The sequence below is a fragment of the Harpia harpyja genome, chromosome 9 (assembly GCF_026419915.1).
Source record: "Harpia harpyja isolate bHarHar1 chromosome 9, bHarHar1 primary haplotype, whole genome shotgun sequence".
Taxonomy (NCBI): Eukaryota; Metazoa; Chordata; class Aves; order Accipitriformes; family Accipitridae; genus Harpia; species Harpia harpyja.
Window position 1 is genome coordinate 44,084,324 of NC_068948.1, and position 16,388 is coordinate 44,100,711.

The 16,388-nt window shown below is 49.8% G+C and overlaps 1 long non-coding RNA gene across 1 annotated transcript in view; it reads right to left on the reverse strand.

Moving 5' to 3' along the window:
• The window catches only part of LOC128146505 (uncharacterized), a 46,877-nt gene that overhangs the window by 17,285 nt on the left and 13,204 nt on the right, over window positions 1–16,388 (reverse strand). The window lies entirely within an intron of this gene.

The window sequence follows — 16,388 nt, forward strand, 5'->3', positions numbered from 1 at the left end:
ATCTACTGAGATTCTTTTGAATCCCCTTGTCTCAACTCCCCAAGATATCTGCAATGGAGGACTTATTTTTATAGGCCAGGCAGTAGCTTCTATTCCTGCTCCTCACTCCAAGTGCTCTGCTCACCAAGGGCTGCTTCATCTGAAGCGTTTGAGAGCTTTCCCCAAAACCAATATCCCTCTGGAGGCCAGGAGGGAAGGTGCTAGCCTTTATCCCAGTGTCCATCACCCCCTGTCCCCAGCCAGGATACAAGGCACCCAGTGACCAGAGCACGACCTACACCAGGCTCATTTGAGCCCTTACCTCTCCATATTTAACATCACTCCAGCAGGGAAATTGCCTCACCTCTCGCTTCTACAGTAAGGCCCCCAGAAAGCTGTCTATCCATCTCATTTTAGGAGAAAGAGGAAATAAAAAACCCAAACCCAGAACTCAACACATCCAGTTCTCCATCCTACTTTCACTTGTGGAGACAGCCAAGCCTCAAGCAAGCAACTCAGGATTTTTAGAGATGAGCTACCTGGTTTACTGTGTTAGCTCCAAAACCACCCCAGCTGGCACAGGAGCTCTTCCCTTTGAAAAGCATGAAACAGCCTCTGCTGAAGGGGCAAAATGTAACCATCATCTCTAGAGGATGGGGAATGACTTAATCCTGCCCCTTTGTCACCCAGAGCTCCACACCAGAGCATCTGCCTGCCACCACATTCCACCTGAACACCAGCAGCACCCAGGGCAGAACATTTCTGCCCCCAAAATAACACAAATGAGCAGATGACACCTTCCCACCCTATGTGCCCTTCCCCCAGATGAAAAAAAATCTACATACCTTGCAGAAAGCACACCTTCCTATCACCAAAACACCACCACCATTACAGCAGCTACTGCCGTGCTAGGGCTTATATAGAATTTACTACCTCTAGGGAGGGAAAGTCCTGCCCTTTCTCTAATTACTGGCAGGTTGTTCAGCTAATTAGCCTTCTTTCCTTCACTCCTAGGTCTTTACCAGCTGTGCTGATCAGGTCATCCCATTCTTCGCTAAAATCAGAGTGGAGCCCTACAGCTGGTCTGCAGTGCATGGCTGGAAACAAAATGATACTTAGAAAGTATTTACCTTAAATGATGTAGTATTTATCATATATAGTATAGCATACTACACTTAAATAGCATAGACAAATGAAACCCAAAGAACCAAAATGATGCTACAGAAACACAGAGGGCACCTTACTTACTGTGCAGCCTTTTGATTATTGTTTTTTGCAAATGATCATTTTAGGGAAATTTAGTAGGGGAAAAAATCCGTTCTAAGTCAGAACACTTTTTTAAGATCCTATCCATGGATAAGGAAATCTATCTATTTATTTATAGCAGAAACACAATCGTTTATTCCTTATTAAGGAGATCGCGATGGGAGGAGAGAGCTCAGTACTGAGCTGTAGAATAAAGTGAATTAATTAAGCACCCCAGGTAGCAAGCCCAGAAAAACTGTCTGAGACCTTCGTCAGGGCGCTGAGCCGTGCAGCCAGCGCTGCAGATTCGGCCGTGGAAGGGTCTGTGGTTCTGCAAGGAAAAGCGAAAGACGACTCAAAAGCTGAAGCCCTGCAAATTCCAGTGAGAAATGAGGCACGCATATTTAAGTGAGGGTGATTAACCGCTGGCACAGCCCACCATGGGAAGTGATGGATTTGCCATCTCTGGATGTCTTCAAACCGCGGCTGGATGCTCCCTGGGAGCCCTGTCCCGAAACCCAGCCCAAGGGCTGGATGTGACCTTCCCTGGCACTGCGATTGCTACCGTTCACCTTAACAGCCCCCCCAAAAACCACTTCTGGGATGTGTATGAGTTGTTCCTGATTATTCAATACACAAACGCATAATTATGAGAGGCAGGTTTCTCATCAACAGCTATTAGTGACACAGGCTGGGTGGGCATCGTAATGGGTTAGGAAAAGAAACACAGACTTTGAGATCCAATTTCTCCTCCCAGCTCTGCCTCCGACCCGCTCTGTGACTTTATCAGAGTTTTTTCATCTCTGTGCTTTTGGCTGTCAGTTCTTCATCCTTGCTGTGAGTGTTTAAGACAGGAATGCCTTGCACGATGGGTTGTATCATGCTCAGCGAGATGGGTGGGTTGGATTTTAGGGCCTTAAGACATGGTTTATACATGAATTTTCAAGGGTTACGTACATTTGGTGGGGATAAGAGGTCTGGACGTAGTTCATTGCCAGCAGGCTCCATGAACATATTGACTGTACAAAAGCTCTTAAAATTCTTTCATGCAAAAACTTATTTTAATCTGGAACAAAAATAGGAAATTACATAGAGAAAAGGATTAGAAGATAGAGGACTTTAGAGAAGGAAGTGGATCAGTGAACAGGCTGTGGAGAAACCAAACCTCTGTATCAACTTACAAACAGCTTCAAACACGTATCACCAAGGGTAGAGCATGAATTTTTAAGCTAACCTCTTCTGGGAGAAGGATGAGTTCACTCAGGGCCTAGAAGCCCAAAGGGGGAGGTTGCCATTACTGAGACATCTCCAGGGGATGGAAAATCAGGCATGATCAACCAGAACCGTACTGCAGGCACAAAGAAATAGAGAGGGGGAAAAAAAATCTGACCAAGAAGCTGGGCTGGATCTGTGGGCTTGAATCAGACAGAAAAGCCACATATTTCACAGTGATTTTTATGGAAATTGTGAATATTAAATGTCACATAGAAGCAAAAGTTTCAACCAGCTGGACTGGGAGAGAGAGGAGGTGTCAAAGCAGAATTGCAAGACTTTTTTTTAATGGACCTTTTAACAATCCAATAATCAAGCTAATGTATGAGTTTGGGCTTCAAGCCAAGGGAAACGGTTGATGCACCAACCCAGGGGTCTGTCCCACCGCCAGCAGAGGAATGGGACGGTGGAGGACAGACGGAGCAGGTAGGGACGGGTCCGGGGAAGTTGTTAAACAGCATCACGCTGGCGTCTTTCTGCAGCCTGAGCTACAAAATTCTGTAGACTTTGTAGCTGCAGGGAGAAGGTGGTGATCTACAAAAGGCCCATGGTATGGTTTTGGTGGATTTTCACAGCGTTATCAAGCACGGAGAGTCAAAAAAGCGGGTTTTTTTAAATACATCTTCGTCTGGGCACTGAAACAGAAGCGCCCCAAGTCAGTCGCTTGTGCTGAGCTTCACCACGACTTGGGCCCTTCCTAGGACCCGAATTTCAGAGCTGAGCTGAGCATAAGCTGCAGGCGAGCGACGTTTTGGTGTTACTCCTCTCTCCTCTCCTTGCAAGGGTCAGCCCAGTGGCTCTGCGAGCCCCGAGGAGGAGGAAACCCACAGCCTCCCATCGCAGCTCCCTGTTCATCCCCCCCGGCGGGCTGCTCCCCCTCCCGTGCCACCCTCCCGACTCGGACCACTTCCACTCCGCTCTGCTCTGTTTCCAAAACCCCATCTTTATTTTTTTTTTTTTTTTTTGGCAATGTTGCAGGGAAATATCAGAAGCACCCATGTGGCCTCCACTGCCTCAGAAAGGAGGTACTGGCTGTGGAAGAAACACCCAATTATTTAGCAGCTGTCAAGGTTAAGCTAAATAACCCTGGGATGGGGAAGGCTGGGTTTTGTGCGTGTGTGTGTGTATGAGCGGGAGAGGCAGAAAGCATCTTCCCCAAGGCAGCTGAGGAAAGCAGAACCTGCGAACTAAATACGTTGCACAAGGCTGCCCGGCGGGACGCCGGGTTTCGAAGAATGAAAAGAAGCTGAGGATGTCCTGGCAGACGCCGGGGCAGGGCTACGGGCAGACGAGTTTTGCCCATTCATCAGGGCCCGTCAGGCTCCCCGAGCCAGCCGTGGGATAAATCAAACCGCAAGAGGGGAAGGGGGAAAAAAAGTGTCCGAGGGGAGGTGGGGGGGGGCTGCGAGCAGGGGGAGAAAAGGGAACGAAAAGGCAGCGCGAGGGAGAGGAAAAACTAGATCAAAGGCAGAAATTCATCAGAGATAACGGAATTATTTATTTTTCCTGCTGCTAGTGGGGATTTTTTTTTTTTCCCCCCCTTTGAGGCCCCCCAGGCCTTCTGGGCTCCTACGTCTCCAGCCAGTCTGTTTTTCTCAGGCGTCCCATCACCCCACCCCAGCCACAAAGCAACATGTTCACTTCATCACACTGCTCTGCTCAGCACAGCGAGACCTTTTGATCTCCGTCTCTCCAGTGTTTATGTGTGACAGTGCAAGAAATGTATTTACAGTACACGGGGCTCTGTTAGACACTGCCTGCCTTCATTTGAACATTAATATTGGGAGCAGGGGAGGGGGGGAGCAGCTCTCCTTTAATTCACCCATCATTTATTAAAATGTTTATTTGGAAATCCACAGGCCCATTTATCTGGCTATTACTCAGAGCGGGATCAAATAATAACTCAGGTTCTCTGTGTCACACAAGACAAACCAAATATACGCTGGATGAGGTCTTTCAATAGCCCGCATATCCATCCTCACGCCTGGCGCTTGGCCGGCTGTAGGGCCCTGGGTGGGCTCCCTGGACCTGTAATGCAGCTTTTCATCTCTCGGTTCACAGGCTCAGATCCAGCCTGAGCCAGTTGCTACCGCTGGCGGTGCCCCCAAAAGCCCCCCGATAGCGGTGAGTGCCTGGCCGGGCAAGCGGGGACTCTGCTTATTGCTTTTCTCCAGCTCCGAGTAACTCACGCTCTGCTTTTAAAACTGTCTCCTTCCATCCTCGTCACCTCTCCCAGGAGCAGATGGATGCCCGCAAGAGGACCAAGCCACGGAGGACCACGTCAGCACAGCCAGTTTGCTATTGCGTGTCGGTAGCAGCTGGAGAACTCGGAGTCACCACAAAGCTCCTGTTCGCAGACCCTGAGGCCGGGAGAACAACCCTAACTCTAGAATATTCTGGGATGAATCTTGTATTTCTGGAGATGAAGTTAGTCAATGGCCACCCAGCGCTGGCGGCCTCCTTCTTCTTTGTCTTCCCTGCCTCATACTTTCTACTTTGTTTTGGGTTGCCCGACACAACCACGTGATGAACGATGAGGTTTTGAAAAGTGCTAATTTCAAGCGCTCAGCTGCTCGAGGCTGAGCTGTAAGGCCACATTTGGATGGCGTAAGAACCCCCGCCACACATTTCCTGGTGGCCAGCTGTTAGTCTTCAGAGACTAAGAAAACATTGAAGCCACTTTCAAGTGGAACTTGGTGCCAAACAAGTTTTGACCAAACAGCCTTTGGCAATGAAATGGCAAAGGGAAGATGAATGTGGCCCATTTCACGTGGTAATGGTGGGCTGAAAACCCAGCAGAGTTGGTCGGGTAGCACTTCCCACACAGGCCCAGAAGAGAGGCTGGAAGTGCCAATATGCAAAATGCTTTGGAGAACATTGGCACTTGAGGAAAGGAATAATTACAGAAACTGGCTGGTGCAAGGACAAGTAAATTCAGTAGATGAGATTGGACACACGTGGGCTCTGTGCTTCACGCACCTAGCTTCGTACGCTTCACACCCCTCCTATGCTGCTGCGTTACTCTTGACTACCAAGGATGAGCAACCATCAAATCCCAGTTCTTCTTCAGTGCTTGACATCATGAAGTGCTTTCCATCAGCAGCTGCTTGCCAATTTTGTTTTAAAACTGTGTTGTATTCCAGAAGATGCTGTAGCCGGCATTATCTCAAACCCAGCTTGCTTGGGATCTCCAAATAGGTGCTGAGATTAGCATTAGGAATGAGGAGGGAAAGAATGAAGCACCGAGCCTGGAGCTAGAATGATAGACGACGTACTCGACCGGCGTGTTGGGCAATGACACGAGCCTCTCCCAGGCTCCGCTACAGCACAGGCAAAAGCGTCGTAAAGATGCGAAAGTACTAACCTGTGCTCCGATCCACCCACCTCCACACAACACAGCTCCACCATGGCCCCGCTGCCACACGCAGCCTCTCTGGGGTCCCCGGTGGTGTTACAAGGTGGTATTTAACCATGAGATCTCTCTGCCTTGATGGGTCCCACGTGTTCCCGGTGCGGGGTGGTCCCAATGGGAGCCTCAGAGCACCCTGGGTGCACAGACGTGCGCGGGACCCACACCACACACTCCCCACCGACAGCACCCCGTCCCACAACTCCAAAGCTAATGGGGTAAAACCTGCAGAGAGTTGGGCTCGCCCCATCCTGGAGTGCGACGTTTTAAAATAAGCGAGGCTGGAAGCTGGCACCGTCACACGCAGCGTGGCGAGTCCTGCCCTACCTCTGAGCAGGGACTGCCCTTCGGAAATGTCCCATCCGCTGGTAGCATCCTGCCACTGACCCAGAGACAGCACCAGCGCTCCTCAGTTGCTTACAAATGTTCACTTTTAATGCCTGCTTTCTCCACACGTGGATTTAAGATGCATACGATAAGGTGTCATAAAAATATCTGACAAGAGAGGAAACATTGAGCTGCTACATGCATATTCTTTTGACACTATTTGTAGAGTTGTCTTGGTTAAAGCCTGGGATTCTGTAACAGAAGCCACTGGCGGCAGGAGCAGAGCACCCTGTCACCTCCGGGGGGGTGGGGGGGGGGCACGGTGCTTCATAACCCTGGTCCACCCTGGTCTGCGGGATCAGGCCCAGAAAATACAGACTGGTTCCCAGTTGGGTGGTATGTTGGGCTGTGGGCTGCAATCACATCCAGAAAAGTGGCATTTGGAAGAAAAGATCTTTTTGGTAAAATTATATAAATTGGGGGAAAATGTTGCGGAAAAGAAAAAGGCATATTCACATTTCGAGAGGAAAGGGAATTTCTGTTTTTCAGTTCAACACATCTTTTCCATCTGAAAGTGGATTTGTTTTAGCTATTTATACAGGCATGCATGGAGAGAAAAAGCAGTTTCAGTTTCAAGCATTTGCTACATAAGCATATATGCGTTTTACGCAAGTGCAATGTTTTGACTATATATAAAATGATTCAATTGCCTTCCTCCTTTCCTGCCTTACACTTTGTAAAAAAAAAGTTTGCATTTTGGCCTCCCAACTTCATTTACGATCAATTTATTTCTTCCAACCTACTGTTTCCAAGGAGCAACCATTCATTTTGTAGTCCTCACTGCTGAAATCCTGTAGCACTTTTAATCCTTTATGTGCGCGCACACGCAAAAATCACCGATAGCCCCGATACAGAGACCTCACAAAATAAAACTGGGTAATTAACTGCTTGAAAAATGTTTATTTTATTTTTCATTTTTTTTAATTTTACCTTCCCTTTCAGTCCTAGCTCTGCAAGAACGGGTGAGTCACAGCTTTGAAATCTGCACTGGATGCCAGCTGAAAACAGAGGCTTTACACGATCAAATTGACAGATGATTCAAAGGCAGCCCTGCTACGCACAGACCCATCCATATTCCGAGTTAAAAGAAATATTGCATTTTTAAGGGTAAAGAAACATATTTAAGAGATAAAGGAAAAGAAAAGTTTGCTGGTCATCAATTATCATAATAAAACGGGGTGGTGGGGGGGAAGAAATTCACTTTAAAGACATGTTAAAGCTCCCTAATCTTCAAAGAGATAAAGGAGGGCGGCTGCCCTTGAGCAAGCCACTTCGGCAGGAGGCAGCCACGGTCCCGGCCCTCGGGGAGGCTCATCCAGCCCCAAAATTCGCTCAGGATAAACTTGAACTGAGTGCGGTCAGGTTCAGCACGTAATAGGAAAGGAGGAAAAAGGGGACAGAAGGACACGGCGGATCCAGTGGTGGGTGATGGCTCGAGGGGCTGTTGGGAGAGCCCCGGAGCTTTGGGGTGGCACCAGGGGACACGAAGGGAAGCTTCATTGTGTTCTCCTCCTTCCAAGTGCTGCTCCTCCTGCCAGGCAAGCATATGCACAGTTTGAGCTCAAAACAGCTTAGGAGACGACAAAAAGTCGTGACTGCCAATGACCAGCTGTGCTGGGATCTGCAGGAACAGATCTCATCCACAGCTCTCTGAAGTCAGTGGTCTCCAGCTGAGTTCGGATTAAGCCCTGGGGGGCATTTTGTTGTCTGGGGACAACAGTCAAGGGATGGATGAGAGGTGAACCGAGATGGTACATGCTTTATGCTTCCGAGCACAAAATGGGCCCGCAAAGACCATAGTCATGTCATAGGTCGGGAAAGAACTACCACATCCTTAGATCTTGTGATCGCTGTCGTGAAAGTCCAAGCCTGGGCTCTTTGCACAGGATTACTTACAGAAGATGCAGCACGGCAGAAGACTGTACAAGATTTCCTCCCTTTACAAATTTTGTAGCTTGAATTCAGGCAGAGGACACTTCAAAATTTCAAAATCCATGCTCTAAGCAGCCCTCCACAAAGCCTTCAGCCTGCCTGTCCAAACAACATGGACTGATGGGGAGGCTTCATTTACAAATAGCATTTCGTAGTCCCACCTGGTGGAAGAGACTTTTGTGCAACTCAAAGTAATTCCCTGTGACAAAACCATGCACTTGCTTTTTAGACAATTTGAGAAAGCAAAGTTCAAAAATCCAGGAAAAACAACAAGATGAACAACACCAAGGCCAGGTGGGCTGGGTTCCTCTGCTGGAAAGGTGACATGCACTACAGCCCTTGGAAAGAAGTCAAGTAACTGTTGAAGCAAAAATGAGACCATGAGCACTGCCAGGTTCTGACCACTGCTAAAACTGTGGAAGCATAGAGATTTGGGTCCATCTGCTCAGTCTTTGCTGGCAGGAGTAAAAGGGTTGTGACAGAAGGGTCCTAAACTTTGGCTCTAGGTGAAGGGAGTGTCCTGCTCTGAGCCCAGCAGCAAGAGTCACCAGAGGGGAAAAAGGACCACTAGAAAATGAAAACCTGGATTCAGCAAAGGCAGGTTATGCCAGCTATTTGGAGAGCTCTGCTGGGTTGTGTGGTCGAGGGTGCTCAGCACATCAAGATGCTCCTTGATGTGGATACTCCTCCCAGTACCCTCAGAGGGCTGCCTGGACACAGAACGCTCAAGAAAATGGGAATTTGCTGCAGCATGCCTGGATTAGGGACAATGCATTGTAACTGCATTACTGGATTATTAATACTAATACAGAAATGCTCCCCGTCCATCTATCAAGCTGGACTGTATCCCATTAACTGTTCATCAGGTTTTCCAGAGTATCTTTTCCTCAGTCAGAGGAAAACTGGACCAGCTCCACCATGAGCCATCCAGGCCCACATTAAAACTTGGAGAAAGCCACAGCAACGTTCACTCTGGTTCCTGCAGCTCTGGCAGATTCAGAGCACGAAGCCCATTTTACATAGATGAGCTCAGCTAAGGCTATTAGAGCAAAGCTGGAAAGAAACCCACCAAAGACAGATGGTGGGTGACCCACCACAAGGTGTGGAGGAATCCCAAAGCATCCAAGCGAGGTATTAAATAAGCTAGGCAGAGCATGGAAACAGCTGGACACTTGCAGGTTTGGCTAATTTACTTTGCTCCTCAAGCACGCGGTGCGGAGACCAACCCCAAGGAGCAGAAGACTGCAGGTGCCCAAGCTTTGGAGAACCCCTCCAGCAGCGAGCTCTCATCCTGCCCCATGTTCCAAAACATGCCCGTGCCTCTTATCTAAGCCCTAGTGTTCATTCAGCTTGTGATGTGCCAGTCTCTCACCCTCTTGGGCCCTTGAGGCTTTTAAAAGCTGTTTCCAACCTCAGAGTCCACTGGTGTGGAGAGTTTATCATGAAGTTCAACACCAGAATTTTTCTTCAGCTTGCAAGCCAAAACTAACATAAACAGCTGGCTCCTCATTCATTATTCTAATTCCACCATAAAACATGCCAAAGCCAGTTCTGACTGAGGTTTTAGCTGATTTACTGCCTTTTCAACAGGCAGTGTCTAATGAATTGGGTAAGCTCACAGGTCAGATTTATACCAGAGGAGCAGCTGTAAGGAGCTCGCCATCAGTGCAGCCTCTCCCGGCCGGCATCGCTGTGCCGAGGGCAACAGAAACGCCGCTCGCCTGCCGAAAAGGGACGGTTCCAAGAATTTCCTATTTCCCACCACACGGAAGGTTGCCGCCTCCAAAATTTTTCTGTTAGCACTGAAAAGAGAAATGTGAAAGGAGGGCTTCAGGGGTTTGGACCGTTCCCTGGCTTAGGCTGAAGAGTTTGCTTTGAGGCAGGGATTTGACGGAGCGTTGCCCGCTGGCAGCTCTTCCGAGACACCACGCACGGGACAAGAGGCTCTCGCACGCATCGCACCGCTGAGAAGGTCACACCATCAAGCAGTGCATGGTGGGTCCTGGCACTGCATCGGGAGTATTGCAAGGGTGGATGGGCAAGGAGGTCCAACAGCCCTGGTGTCAGGGGCAGCCATGCCTTGTGCTTCTGACAACTGCAGAGAGCTGAAACTCACGCTCTCGGCCTGGCCGCACTTGCACAAAGCCAGCGCTTCTCCTGGATCCATGTTTTTGCTCCCCTTCTGTTAGAGGAAACCATTCCCATCTTCAGCTTTGGCAGGAACCGCATGTAGAAACTATGAGAAGTTTCATCTGACCAAGGAACTCTAACACACGTTTTATCAAAAAAATTCCCAGCCAGGTCTGCTTCCAGTTGCTCCAAAATCCCCCTGCAAGACCTGCTCCAGTGAGTAGGATAGCAATGCTATCTGTAGCACATATCACAGCCTGGTTTGCCTCCAACTCTCCCCACCAGAAGCCCTCTGAGAAATGGTGCTGGCTTTGGATGCTCCCAGCTAGGTTAATCCCACTCAAATATAAAACGCGTGCCATTTTTTAAATTTTTCTCTATCAATCAGGCTAAAAAACTGTTTCCCGGGGAGGCTGGTGCATGGACAGAGGAGGGTTCAGATAAAACGTTAACCCTTTGACACCCCACAGCAGGTATTTTGGAGTTCCTTGAGGAATCCTTTTCTTACTTGAGATGCTTCTATTTTAACCACAGCCAAGCTCACACGTAGAGACTCCTGAGCAGCGTTTTCCAAATGACATATCATCCATCATTAATGAATCCAGCAGCTTTGCACGGGCACCCATCAGCTATTCTGCTTCCTAGGCTCCAAGAGGAAAGGATGAAACAAGCCCAGAAAAACCCGCTTCCAGTTCCAAACATTGTTTTCTCCCTAGGCAGGGCAGAGCAAATGAGAGCAGCCATTATCTTCACCAGGGAGAGCTTCCAAGTTAGCAATATGCACCGTGCAGAGACACCCAAACGGCTCCAGGTGATGTGCGATCTTCCACTCAGGCTCTGGGCCATGCTCTCCAACGCCAGGGCTTTGCTAATGCCGGGAGTGAAGTCTCCAGAAATGGGGACACAAACATCTCAATATCAAGGTGGACCTAAGTTGTGTCCCTCCTCTGGGAGCAGGAATGCTATTCTTCATCGTTAGGCTAATGCACACTCACGATCTTGGGTTGCAGGGAGCTCTCGGTCCGATGCCTCGCTCTGTAGCTCTCTCCTGTCTCTGCAGGGATGTGCTGAAGGGCTGCAAGTTGGGCATCTTCAAACCCCTCCTGGGCCAGATGCAAAGGGGAAGGAGCCAGGCCAGGACAAGGGAGGGCCATGGATTCCCATCACTCTCATCACCAGAGCCTGAAGGACTTCATTTGATCCTCCCTCCTTGCCCAGCAGCAGTGGCTGAGGGATGTTTTGAGAGCACAGTCCAAGAGCAGACAGTCAACGAATCCAGGAGGTCCCAGATCCAGCAGAACATGGTTCAAAGCACAGTACAGTGATTTCTCGTTGCGCTATCAGCCACAAACAGCCCTGACATCGGCCAGATGCTTTTCCTTCCTCAAGCTGAGACAGCTGGGACCGGGGGAACTTGGGAGCTGGATATGTCCCTACTCAAGCTGCTGGGGATGAAGCTGTTCAAGCAATGCTGCTAGCAGGACAACAAGGTGACTCTCATCCAGAGCATCCCTCAAAGGCTTTCAAGCCATGCTGTGCACTACAGCTTGCCTTCCTCACCTGCAAAATACCCAAGGCCTTTGCACCACGCCGTGCTGGAGACCATCTGGCATGGCTTGTTTCTGCCTTGTTTTCTCCCAAAGGCTCCGGAAGAAAGTGCTGCAGATGTGTGCAGGGGAGGCAACCTGGAATTTACATCACGGTTGCGAGGCGAGGGATTTTCGGTCCTTCAGCTTACTTTGGCCCAAGTGAAAACATATTTCTCCTCCCTCCATGTGCTGGACCCTTTAACAGCACACACACTTCCACATTTCAGTCTGGCTCTTTCTTATTCCTGCTGCCCAGAGCAAGACCAGTCTGATTTATGGGTGGCTACATAATATTAAGACCAGGAATTTGGGTCCTTCCCGCCTGGAAGATGCAGCTTTCTCCAAGTGTCTCCAGGCTGCTTGGCAGGAGGTGCAAAGAGGCGGAGGAAAACAAAGCCTTATCTAGATGTCAATGTTGTTCTGGCTTGGCTAAAATCAGATGTAAAACCAGTTCAAGGCTTGGAGCGAGGAGCTCCTGTGGATTTAGCTGCGTAAGTCAGAGGCAGTCACCCTCTGTCCCCTTCTTGCAGGGACCACATGCCTACACGACGGCTCTCAAGGGCTCTCCAGTTGCCCAAGTCTTTTGCCCATCAGCCAACAAGAGCAGGAGGAAAGCCTGTGAAGCCCCTTCCTTCACCCTGCAGTGCCAAACACCGTCGCTTTCCTGCAGCCAGCCGGGGAAGATCGCTGCTCACTCGGTTGTCACGCACCTGCAAATCACAGCCAGCTCTTCCCCTATCCTCAAACAGTTTTAGGGTACCTTGCCTTGCTGCTCTGCCCAGATATCCATCCTTTTCACTAATAAAAATATTTGGGGACAATTCCTTGCGTGTCTGTGGCAGCAATGGGGCATATTAGAACAGCATTTGAATTTTTCTATAGCTTAGGCGGGAGGGCACATCTCTCTGCCAGGAAAGGACTGTTCTCCTGCATCACTTGCACCACACAGAAACCCAGTCGCTCGCCCTCGGCCCCTCCAGGACGGGGATGTGCCCTGGGTTTTCTCTGCCTTCTTTCTTATCTGAGATGAGAGTTGCCAGCAGCTCAGCACCATGCTCCCCCAGGAGCTTGGGGAGAGCCACGAGCCCTGTCTGCTAACGTCATCCCGGCTCCGCCGACACACCGGGTCTGCGTTATACCAGCCACAGCAGCTTTGCCAGAGGAATCGGCTTCTTCAGCCAGCAGCGCTGATCAAAACCCCTCCGTCCCCTGACTTTTGCTGTAGATACAGGGGGAAAAGGTATCACAGCGTGTTCATTAACCAGGTGACATTCAAATCCAGCAACCTCCCCCACCTTCCTCTAGGCACAACCGCTGCAATTTAAATTACATGGAGGGGTAGGATTTAGTGGGCTGCTGGGAGTGGACTTGGCGCACAGATTCCCAGATCTGGAAGAGGTCTGTCCTTTGTGTATTGTGTTATGAGACAAAGGCGGAAGAAAACACCTGGAACGTTGAGGCCGGGGTGGGGGGAAGAGTTGTTGCCACGGCTGCTTACAAGATTTGGGCCAGATTTGTAAAGGTCTTCGGAGACTGGCCACCTCTGCCAGTGGGACCCGTGCGCCATGACTTGAAGCAGTAATCTGATGCCCAGAGACCTGGGTCGGGGCTTGCTCCAGACGGTCAGAAATCCCGGACCAACCTCCGATGAACACATGCAGAGCAGCTCTGTGTTACGTTTGCCGCGGGGCTGCCGCGTCCCGGAGGCACCGACCCGCTCCATATGTCAAACAGAGTCAATCTCTGCCTGCGATGTGTGGGATTTGCTGCGTACACGCAGACGGGACCACCTCCTTTCCCGTGTGTTGACAGGACTGTACTCAAGCACCTAAAGATATATAAAAATGCGCCTGGTGGGACGGGGCGCAGGGCCGAGCCGAGCGGCTGACTCCCACCGAACTCGCAGGCTTGCACCTTGCAGACCTGCTTCCTCCACATCTCAGCCAGTACTTCATCCTCCAAAAACCATGGCACCCTTTCTGGCCAGGATAGGAAACTCTAGCAACGAGCTCTAACGAGCCTTCAGCTCCGCTCTACCCACGGGACACTGCGCAAATATCTTTTGCAGCCAAGAAGATGGATGTAACAGCCAAGGGAGGAGAGGAAACGCAGATAAACCCTCTCCCCTAGCTCTTCATGGGAAATCCCACATCGCAGGCGTGAAGAGAGGGGTGAGAGGTTTGTCGGACACCGATAACGATCTCCCCACCCTCCCAAGTCTGCTGCATCACAAACGCGAAAACAGAAAGTTGGACAGCGGGTCAGAGTTACGATGCAAAACACCGAGCACCAGGACAGGGTCCCCCCCCAGTCCTTCCAGCAAACATTGCTCCCTTGCCCCGTGCAGCATCGCTGTCGGATACCCCGGGGCCAACGGTGATTTGGGGGCTCTGAACAACGAGGTGCAGAGCACGCGCTTCGCCGTGCGAGACACGGCGCCTCCCTTCCTACCAGGAGGAAGGGAAAACCCCATAAATAAATGGCGATAGGAAAGATATTACAGGTCCTCTCAGAAAGCGCCTGGAAGCTGCCTTGGAGGCGAGGTGGGGGGAGGAAGGGAGGCTGACTGACAGCCTGATTTAAGACCTGCCTGAAAAGCAAACAAAAGCAATTGAAAACTGCATCATCTAGGAAAACTTAGTAGGTTGTATTTTCACAAGTGAGGACTGATGGTAAGACCAGCTTAATCCCCCAGTGGACTTTCCACACCTCCGCATGCCGGCTGACGGGGCCAGCTGTTTTGTCTTGCAGCTGATTGCTGAAATAACATTGTCGGGCTGGCGCGATTGAAACAGGATGGGCTGGAAGGGAGCGACCCGCGACCGAGGCAGCCAGCGTTAAAAGAAATGTGCTTGGTTTCCAACCCCCCCCCCCCTTTCTCCGGCCAGCCCTCAGTCCCCTGTAAGAGCCAGGGCCACCTCTTGGCCTTTGCAGTCACAAGCAACGATGCTCCAAACATTCAAGCCTAGGCAGAGTCTCTGCTCGCAGGCAACTGGAGAAAAATCCCAGGAGAAGTCTTCCCCCGTGTTTTCACCTAATTTGGGGTGAACAGGAAACACAGTCAAGAGGTAGAAACATAATTCATGGCCTTATCTTTCCTTCTTGGGGACTGACCTGGGGACCAGCTGAGCTGAACGTGAGCTACAACGCAGCATTTTGGCCACAACGGGCTGACCGACTGCAGATACGATGCTTTACACAAACAGGTTTTAGAAGATTACATCATGTACATGCAGACAAAAAACCCCAACCCAAGACATTCTGAAGCTTTCTAATGATAATATTTCCATTTGCTTTTGATTTGAACAAAACCGCAGAGTTCCCTCCTGCTAATTGCAGAATCCAAATAAATTCCAGAAAAGGAGAGTGCAAAATATCACCTTGCCCAAACCAGGTGATGTTCAGTGCCCGCAACTCCCTCTTATCCCATTCCCGAAGCCTTCACTGCAGTTATAAACCAGAACGACATTTCCTTTCCCAACATCAAACTTGTTAACAGAGAAGAAAAAAAAAAAAGGCGTGTTTTAACCAGCTCAACACATCTCCTGTATGGATCAGACATGCAAGCAGCAAATGTATGAGCCCCTGTTACTGAATCCTAAAACTTTTTGTCTGCATGTGGTTTAAAATCTATGTCTGATGGTTAAAGAACAGAAGGCAAAGTAAACATACTCTTACATCCATTCCTTTCAAAGTCACCTATTTTAACCCACAAGCTGCAAGACTATATATATATAAGTATAGAGATATAATTAAATGAATATGGGAGGTGGTTCACCTGGGATATTTGAACATTTAGGGCTGACAGCCTAACAAGTTCCTGCAGGGTAATAAGCCTAAGTCTGGCATCTGGGAGCTCAGGGGATGTCCGTACGATTAAAAGCAGCTGAGGCATCTCTTGGTAGCTGAGCCCTAATGACCACACTGTGAAGTTAACTCCATCAGCATAAGCCATTTGGTCAGAGAAATCATTTAAATAATATTTTACATTTGCAACAGGTAAGGAACATGCGTGCAGCCGGTGATGTCCACTCGGCCGATGGGTGGTATCCCCACCAGGAGATGGGACCGATCCCTTCCACGCTAGAGCCCACGATACTCCGGAGGGTGGAGCAGGTCGGTCCGTACACACCATCTGCGTGCGCACGGCTGCCCGTGCACACGTATGTGCTGCTGCTAGCTCCCGTTAGCAGGAGCGCCCAGCGCTCTCCAGATCTGAGGACTCTGATGAGACGCACCATCTCTGCATCCCAGGTACCGCCACGACATCTGGAATCCAGACCGGAGAGAATTTGCTCCTTTCCTTCTCCGAGAGAGAAGATGAATGAACCTGCCCGGCCGACCTGAGATTGTTCAAAGGGACAGATGATATATCAAGGTCTCTCCTTCTCCCTGCATCTAGGTAGCGCGTGTAAGACCTGGTCTCAAGGCAATCTGCCCTCTGC